Source organism: Perissodus microlepis, chromosome 7 (genome assembly GCF_051167445.1).
Source record: "Perissodus microlepis isolate ML-2025 ecotype Zambia chromosome 7, ASM5116744v1, whole genome shotgun sequence".
NCBI lineage: Eukaryota > Metazoa > Chordata > Actinopteri > Cichliformes > Cichlidae > Perissodus > Perissodus microlepis.
In genome coordinates this window covers 19,132,934-19,143,020 of record NC_140467.1, presented here as the reverse complement: position 1 = coordinate 19,143,020, position 10,087 = coordinate 19,132,934, and the positions used below count along the sequence as shown (strand labels likewise).

General features: G+C 39.9%; 1 pseudogene; it reads left to right on the top strand.

Annotated features, from left to right (window-relative positions):
- Nucleotides 1-469: 469 nt before the first annotated feature.
- Nucleotides 470-1,372, top strand: LOC146382964 (dispanin subfamily A member 2b pseudogene; annotated as a pseudogene).
- The last annotated feature ends 8,715 nt before the right edge of the window (nucleotides 1,373-10,087 follow it).

Sequence of the window (10,087 nt, the reverse complement as noted above, 5' to 3'; positions counted from 1 at the left end):
TCCTCATGTCTTCCATCTGTTACACAAAGCTGATGATTCAAGCAAAATTTGTAACAGTGGGAAAGAAAGTGCAAGTACAGTACTGTGAAAACTTATTTATCCCCTTCAAGTTTTAATATTAAGCAAAGACGGCTTCATCATCTCATAAACACAATGCCAAAAAGTCACAATATCAAATTCAGTCAATAAAGGTTATTTCTTAAACTATTACTAGCAGTGCTATTAATTTAAAAGGCTTTATTACTGGCAGTGGTGTCTTTGCAGGTTCATATTTAGATTTGAGAGTTTCATGCATTCTTAGTATCTCACTTCTTTTGTAGTGATGAATCACACTATTGTAGTAAAGGTTTTCCTGGGCTTCCTGTCCACCCAAAAAAGCTTTAAAAGCCACAACTTGTGGTGACTCTCTTGTTCTTGTTCACACTTTTATCCTCTCCACATTGCAGCTGAGCTGAGAACAGTTTGAACGATGTATCCTCAAGTTTACCCGACTGAAGCCGTGCCATTGCAGGGCGTGATTTATGGTGGACTCCCTGGTCAGCCTGGAGTGGTCCATCACATTGCTGTGAACATCACCAGAGGGCAACCAGTCATCACAGAGCCCCCCAACGACTATATTATCTGGTCGCTCTTTTCCTTTGTCTACACAAATCCTTTCTGCTTTGGGCTTGCAGCTCTCATTAATTCCATCAAGGTGAGTTTATTGTGAAACATTTTAATTTTTTAGAACTTACATTTTGTGAAATTCCTGTGTTACAGAAGCCAGAATATTAAGACAACCTATAACAAAAGAATATCTATCTATCTAGAGATATAATGTTGATGTAAAATATGATAAAACGTGAAAACTATACAAATGAGGTGTGCAATTAAATGAAATAGGAGTATACAGAAATTAACTGAGGTAAATATGTAAAAAATCAAAATATTTAACAGAACATTATGTTAAGTGATATGGTACATCATAAAGCTCAGTAAAATAAACTCATAAATAAAGTGATAACAAGATAAAAATATATATCAAATGTCAGTAAAACAACCAACAAAAATGAAAATAATATTCATAAAATCAATCAGCTCCAAGCAAAACTACAATCCAAACAAATGGCTTACTAATAATAGTGAAAGGAAATCATAAAATACAAAATGACATAAGTGTCTTACAGCAAGCATTGAACATGTGTTGGTTTACAGTTTTAAAGTGTATAAAATGCTTTCTTCCTTCCAGGCCAGAGACAGGAAGATGGCTGGAGATGTGGATGGTGCACGACGTTATGGCTCCACTGCTCAAACTTTCAACATTGCCGCCGCAGTATTAGCTGTCCCTGTGTTTGTGACAGTTATATGTTTGCTCTATGACAGATTTAGATAATATGTACATTAGAAGCATTTTAGAGTTGCCTTCTGCTGTGATTAGTTCACATTTGCATTTTTACTTAAAATATATTTTGCAGCTTTTTAACTTTTAAATCACATTGTCTGGAAATAAAAATCATTTTCCAACAGTCTTAAATGGAAATCTTCTCTATTTCTTTATTGACAAGTTTTATTTTCAGATTAGAAAATGTATAAATTGAAAATGTGTCACGTGTGCAGCTACAGAAAATCCTACAGCAGTTCTAAATTTAATTGGATCGGATTCTCAAACCAAGAAATGTCCCTAGGACAGACAAAACTTCAAACCAATAAAAATAAACTCTATTGAAAAAGAGTAATATTTACTTATTGTTTCACCTTTAAAATGGATCAAAAATACAAATGAGTAGTAAATGAACAAAATCTGAAGTAGTGAAATAGTTTGTTTTTTTAAAAGCCACAACTTGTGGTAATAGAAAGGAAAACATTTTGCTCATATCGGACATCTGAAAGTGCATAACATTAATGATTCAATCACATCAAAGTTATCACTGCAGGAACCCATTACAGTACATACAGACAAATATAATGATTACAGCTTCACACTGATAGAATATAATTTTAGTTTTTATTAAGTTCAGGTGTGAAAAGCCTGAATCACATCTGTATGTTGATTCCCCTTCCCCTTTGCCATCACAGCTGAGGGAATAAAAGGACTTGACACTCAGCCTTATGTGTTAACAATGTGTTGAAAATGGACAGAGTGCTAAAACAGAGCTGTTCCCTATCTGCTAGTAAGGATTAGATATAAGTCTGATGAATATGTTAGCAGAGAGATGCACTGTGAGTACTGAAAATTTCTATTCAGGCTATTCTAGTTTTGTGTGCATAGTGTGAGGACTAGAAAAGTTTGGTTTACAAGACCTGTGCTGGCAAATGGTATTGGGACTGTAATTAATTTTAGATCACTTTAATAGTTAATTTTACTACTGAGCACTCAGAATAAAATAAACAGAAAAGTTTGTGCAGACTTAGTGAAAAGAATGCGGGAGTAACCCAAGCGAGGTCAAGAGACAGTAGCTCTCAAAGATAGATGCTACTTTAGATGCATGAAACTGGGTAACAGGTCAGGGATAAGTGTGTGCGTGTGTGTGTGTGTGTGTGTGTCCATCCCCAGGTAAAGCTGCAACTGAGGGAGGAGAAGAAGACCATCAATAAGGGGGGCTAAAGTATAAACCACGGCCTCTTCGCAACGCTTTTTTGACCAATCAGATAGAAGCACATTCTCTTTTATAAATATGTGTACACCGCTAAGTTAGGAGCATCTCTCTTCTGGTGGTTGGCTACAGCAGTTTGCTGTAGACTGTGGTTTTCTAACCGGAAGGAGATCCGTGTACATGAATTATTCTTTGAACTGCTTGATACAATAAATCTGTTACACTTGAACTGAACCTGAGCTCTCTTTATCCTAGAGAAAAAGAACACACGACAGTAGACATGATCCATTATTGACCTTTCTATTTGTGTCTGAGTTTGAGAAGATAAGAACTGTGTTTTTGCCGACCCATCATCATACTTTTGAGCAAGAAAAATAGTGTTAAATGTTGTATGGGTTAAACACAGAATTATGATTGATATGTAATTTTCTTGATCACAGTATGCTCAATACTGATCAGAACATAATCAGTAAATATAAAGATGTTTGAGCTTAAATGACACATAAGAATAAAAGTAATAAAATAAAATAATTATTTTAGAGACAGGCCTAACTCAGACCTAGCTGAAAGCCTGATGTGTAGTTAGAAGGAATAACTAGAAGCTAATTTCTTGCTGTAGTTGCAATTAGGCAACATGTTTATTTTCATATTATTGCCTTTCATACTGTTGCAGCTATATGATGAGTCAGAGGTGTTCCAGCTGAAAGCTAATTTAAGTGATCTTCAACATCCTGCAGTAAGCTTACACTGTCACTTTCTAGCTTCTAGCTAGAGATCAAATCCACTAGCTCCTTTGTGCTAGCTGATGTAAAAGATGTAACCTAACAGCTCCTTAAAAAAGTTCTCCTCAGATAAAATTTTCCCTAAGACGCTTTGTGTCATTATTAGTGGTGCTCATCAAGGGGTGTTTCGGTATCCTTTGTCATAAGTTTGATTCTAATTATGACCATAATGCTGTAAAATTGTAGTGCAACATCATCATAACAGCTTTGACTTGCAGCTGTAGTCACTGACAAACTTGCACATCTCTGTTCAAGAATCGCAAACAGAGTGGCAAAGCTGAGAGGAAGGCCAGTGTTTATTTTTGAAAACCACACACACTGTGGTTTTTAGCTGTAAAACTGACAAACCAACACAAGGACCTGAGGCCCCGCTGCACTTTTTTGGTAAGTTAAATGTGTTTTTAAGCTATTCTGTAGCTAACATCCTTGTTAGATAGCTAAGGTGAGTTGTCACCTGCTGGGGAAAGTCACGTTTGGTAGCTAATCCTTGCACATGAATGATTTTATTGTGACTAAAGAAATCAGTTTGTTCATTAACGTCGGTGCTCTGGTTCAGATATTTAAAGAACTAAAGAAACTAGTCTTTAGCCAGGGTTAATTTGTCATTGGAGTCAATGCTCTGGTTCAGATATTTGCTCTGGTGCTCTGACAGAACAGAAGAATGTTTAGACCAGCAGTTGAAGATGAGACACTGAAATGGTTTATATGAGACACTGAGAAAAGTCACTGGGTTGTTCAGTGACTGTTACTTTTATTATGAATGTTAGACCATAAGAGCAATAGACTGGACTCTTCTTGGCCTCCTATGCTGACCTATTTATTAAACATGTACATACAGGAGCATGCTTTTGTCTCTCTCCACATCTGCAAGGACAGAAACATCAAATAAAAAAAAAAAGCTTGCACTTCAATGATGCGTCATTATTCATTAATAGCAGATTTAATTCAATTTTAAAAGATGAAATACTGAGGATTTAACATGCTCTGGAAGTATTTTTCACTCACAGTCTGTAACATCAGTTCCAGTTTCCAGCTGATGGTTTGTTTGTTTTTCAAAACAACGCAAATCTGTTTATTACACACACACGCACACACAAAAGCTTTTAGAAAGCACCATAGTCTTTTTCAGTATTATTGTCATGTAAAACAGTTCAGTTCAGTATGACAGGAACACAGGAGCCAATATGGTCTTATAAAAATAGCCAATTATATTTGAACTAAAAAAACAAAAAACATATTGTTTGTGGTTGTACAAATATTCTGCCACTGATTTGCTATTTTATCCTTTGTGTGCAAAAAGCATTGTGGAATCTCTTGGCAGTTTTTGGAAGAATATGTATAGCACCTGTTACTTGATTCAAACATATTTTGTGCTCTGGATGTTTTGCCAAATCCTATAAAGTCCCCAGTTCATCATTCAGGAGCTAGATTTAACTACTTTTCAAAGGGTATGTTATGTCCCCACGAAGAGGTCTAGGCGTGTGAGGGAGGGGACCAGTAACAAATGGGTCCGGAAATAGAATGAAAAGGAAAACAGACAGAGTTGTTCTATAATAATATAGTTTTATTACAAACAATATGGTTTTATTACAAATAACCTTATCTTAAAGAGCCGGCAACGCTGTTTTACCAATAATGCCAAAGAAACAAAGGAAACCCTCACAGCAACAAAAGAAAAAAACTACCAAACAAATAAGGGAGGCACTTCTTACTTTACTCCTCACCACGGGGAGACAATCTCAGGGCCCACAAGCCCATCTACTCACTAGTCGACGGAGGCTGCCTGTCCAAAACCTAGCAGAAAAACGTGTAGAGCTACAAAGGGGAAAAAAACACCTCGCTCACAGTTCATCCCCTGCTTACATAGCCTCAGAGGTGATTGCTGACTGGATCCAGGTGGCAAACGAGGTTAATCAAAAGCAGCTGTGTCCTGGGGAGAGAGGAGAGTGAGAGAGACAGAGGGGGTAGGAGTGGCAAGGGAGGAGGAGGCGGAGAGAGTGGGCAAACACCCCACTCACACTCTCCCACAGCCTCACAGGATGTAACATCCCCCCCCCCTTACATTCAAGCTCTACCAAAACAACAAAGACACCTAATTGTGAGCTGCGTGACAGTGCATTAGCTACTATATTGTCAGTACCTTTTTTGTGTTTGATCACCAGATTATAATCCTGGGCCAGCAGTGCCCAGCGCATCAGTCATTGGTTGTGGTTGTACATCCGGTTCAGAAAAATGAGGGGATTGTGATCTGTGAACACGGTCACCGGGGAAGAGCTGGAGCCCACATACACTGCAAAATGCTGCAGAGCCAGAAGCAGAGCTAAAGCTTCCTTCTCTATGGTAGAGTAGTTCAGCTGATGGCGTTTGAACTTCACAGAGAAATAACAGACCGGATGGCACACACCCTCCTCATCATCCTGCAGTAGGACAGTCCCAGCTCCGGTGGCGCTGGCATCGACCTCTAGCTTGAAGGGTCGAGAGAAATTAGGAGCCGCCAAGACAGGGGTGCTGCACAGGAGGGATTTTGCCGACTCAAAGGCATGCTGGCACTCAACTGACCATTCAAAAGGCACCTTTGGACTACATAGTTTGGTTAGCGACCAGAGAAAAGTTCTTACAGAAGCACCGGTAATATCCGGTCATACCTAGGAACCGCTTCAGTTCCCGTTTGGTGGTTGGAATCGGGTAGTCTAAGATTGCAGCAATCTTCGCCTCCACTGGGCGGACCTGTCCAAACCCCACCTGCTTACCTAGGTAAGTGACTGTTGCCTTACCAAACTCGCATTTAGTGAGATTGAGGGTCAACGAGGCCTCGGCTAGCCGCTGAAACACTGTCCTCAGGAGGGACATATGATCTGCCCATGTGTCTGTGTATAGCACTACATCATCTAGATACACATTGCACTGGGACACATCTCCCAACACCAACTGCATTAAATGTTGAAAGGTAGCTGGGGCATTTTTCATGCCAAAGGCCATTACTGCATATTGCATGAAGTGGTCAGGTCATGCTGGCTCAGGGCATCTAAAACAGGCTCTACAACAGGATTGTTGGTCACCTCAGGGGTAGGATAAACTTTCCCACCCGCTATGTCATGTCAAAATTCACCCCATTAATCATTCTTAAATTCCTCTGTCCGCATTCGTTTACAGATCGAAGCCAGGTCAGCAGCTTTGCAGGCCGCACACCACCAATCGAAAAGGACACCTTTTTCCCTGGCAAAATCAAGATAGGACTGACCCTGTCCCCTTTTCAATCCCCGGAAACGCTGCCTATAAGCCTCTGGGACCAGCTCATAAGCCTGCAGGATAGCACTTTTCAGCTTGTCATAGTCCAGGCTGTCCTCAGCTGACAACGAGGAACAAACTTCCTGAGCCTTACCTGCCAGCTTACATTGTAGCAAAATGGCCCATGAGTCCCGTGGCCAGTGCAAGGCTGTGGCTATTCGCTCAAATGACTCGAAGTAGATGTCAACCTCATTGTCGCGGAACACCGGAACCAGATGACTGTTTTTCCCCACATCAAACGGTATGTCTGCCTGCCGAATGGAGGCAGTCGCAGGAAGGGAAGCCGGCTGGAGTTCCAACTGTCGCAACTTGACAGCTGTCTCCGCCTCCACCTCCACCTTTTGCAATTCAACCTCCCTTACAGTATGTTAAAAACTGTTAACAAACTGTACAGTGACAGACGTGTTTACTAATTAATCAAGTACATCATAATTGTTTTCATAAAAAATTGTTAGTTTTTTTATAGTCATGTTTTAACAGTATTTTATTCTCCTCATCTCCATAGTGCTTCGCCTGTTAGAAAACTAGGTGGCGCTCCAAGTTAAGTTTAATAGCTTCACTACCCCATAGACCCAAGTTCAAGGTGTGTCCAGATGTTGCTTGTTACAAGAATTTGGATGCTATTGTAGCTGTAATGTAATAGAAACTCTTGAGATTAAGAATCCTGGGCCCAGATAGTGTCATGACACTGGGTCTGTGACTCAGGGTTTATGTGTTTTCTGGTGTGATTGATATTCTTTGATTTAGTGTCGTTCATGTTTCTGGTTCTTAGCTGTTTTCTGCTTACGTTATATTTATAGTTTCTAGTCTTTAGTTTTCTGTCACTATGGTTTCCCTGTGTTCCACATCTAGTTACTCTTGTGTCCCCAGTCAGAATGACTGTTTCTTCCCCAGACTCAATGTTAAGCTTGCATCTCCATATCTGTGTCTTTCCTGTTTTATTTTGACAGTCCCTTGTCCTGTGTTCATTGTATTCAGGATTGCTTCCACCTTGTCTAATTGTGTCCAGTGTTTAAAAAGTTTAAAAAGGTGATAATTAGAATACAGTTACTTTGTTGAAATAAATTGATTACATGGTGGTCATTTCCTGTTTCATATGTTAGGCTATCCCCTCTCTCTAATTTTGGTAATTCAACGTATTGCTGGAAACCCAAACAAAACACACAATAAGAGGCTCTAATGTAAGCGTCCTGTTAATTTTGGTAGCATCAGTTACACAATGGACCCAGAGCCAGCACAACAGAGCCAGCGGTGCATGGGCAGGAATGCATTTCTTACGTGGAAATTCCGACAGCACTTCACATTTAAAGAATAAAGGGATGGGCAAAATCTGACCATGCAATGCAAACTCTGTTTGCCAGCAACTAAGCTGCTCTCAGTGTCAAAAGATTCCACCTCTAACCTAAAGAAACATCTGGAAGTTAGTTCTTTTTAAAAAACTAATGTTAGCCTACTGCATCTACCTTGTTTTAGTTGTGGCAGCTACCTGGGTTATATGCCACTTCAGTATCTTCGATGTACTATTGCTGTGTTTGTTACTATTACTGAAGGCTACTTGCCACCAAGCTAATATTGCTAGCTGGCGTTAGCCGAAATTAGTTCATAGACTGCAGACTGTTAGACTTGATGGATAGCATTAACAACCTGCTAACGGCAAATAATCTTGTGCAGTTCTGAAGCAGTCTTTGAAGTAACCTTCTTTTTTTTACTTAGTTTGTTGCTTATGAGCCATTTTAAAAGCAGAACTGTAAGTGTTTTCTCCATACATCATATTTTGGTAAACTATCAGAAGCTAACTAGAAGCTAAAAGGCAATTTACAAAAAAAGTCAAGTGGAAAAAAAGTAAAACACTTCAGTGTGACTAAAAATCTATAAATTTCCACTTTTCCTTTAGCTTGCGATATTGCTTTTGTTAGAGCGATAAGCTCTAACCTCAGTCTCTGCTCTTTGTATCGCTGCTGCAATAAGGCATATTGTGGGTAATATGTTGCCATTTTTAAAGCTACACTGATAAACTGATCAAATAATTCCCTGGATGGAAATTATGTTGCTCATTGTTTGAAATTTTAACAGATTTTTTAGTTCGTAGAGCTCAGGGAAATCACAAGATCTGCAGTTTTGTTTAACAACTTTTTTAGTTTCACAATTACACCTGTTTGTTTTCTTTTTTCTGTGTTTTAAACTGCTTCTAATAGCAAAAAAGAAACGTAGGTGAGGTTCCCTGAAAGGAGTTCTTTACCTAGAAACTCATTTTGAGTCCAGTCTTTGAATGGCCACCCATGCAAGTCCCTCACCTCACTGACTATCATTCTCTTAAGGGCTTTATAAATCTGAAGCATTGTTGTTCGTTAATATTTCCAGAAAATATGCGTAACTAACTTTAGCGAAAGGAACACAGAAATTGTCAGATGACATTAAAGTGGTTGAGTGTAAGAGAGTGTTATGGACAGTGCACAAAAGTAGCTTTACTGAGACCATACATATAAGCTACACAATTTAAAGAAAACAGACAAGAATCTTATTTTCAGGGGACTATGAGAGGATTTTGCTTGACATCTGATGTTTTGAGTTTCCATGGACACGCTATACGGCGTCCAGAGGACGGTCTGTGTATTCAACCTCGCCTCTGGCGCCGGTGCCCACCTCTCAATTTGAAATGCATGTAGACATTGAGGGTTCTCAGGAGGGGCCGTGCTGACACCTGCTGCTCTCCGACAGGAAGCTGCCCCTCTCATGGTCGCCCATGGTTGCCCCTCTCATGGTCCTCCTTGGGCTCTCGCGCTTTGCGGACCTCTGGATGTCTGGGGCCTGGGTCTCCTCTATGTCTGGGAGACGGGGCTATGGACCCCCACATCTTCAATGGTGAAACCTTTTGAATACAAGCGCGCTCATCCACACAGGTGTACACATGGGTGCTCACAGACACAAGCTATATCTTTCTTGGCTGCTTCCTCAAAACACATTGTGTGCTGTCGGTCTTGTGTGCTGCGCAACAACATTCCAACTGGTGTTGGCCCGAGGGGCCGATGGCGCGATATGGCAGCCTCGCTTCTGTCAGTCAGTGAATGTGAGAGTGAATGAATAGTGGCATTGTAAAGCGATTTGGGTGCCTTGAAAAGCGCTATATAAATCCAATCCATTATCATTACACGTTATAGGTTATTGCAATGGTGTTGTGTTTATTGTATTGCTTTCTTTTTGAACCAAACAGGACATGCTAAAAGAAAAAGAAAAAAAAGTGGATACGTGTATGTTTCTATCTTTCCAGGCCAGAGACAGGAAGGTGGCTAGAGGTCTGGATGGTGCACAACTTTATGGCTCCACTGCTCACCATCCCAACATGATACATTTCAAAGAAATATAATATATTTTGACCTGGTTTCAAAAAAGTAATGTCTATTCATTGTTTCGCTTTAAAATTTGATCACATTTGAAAACATGCAC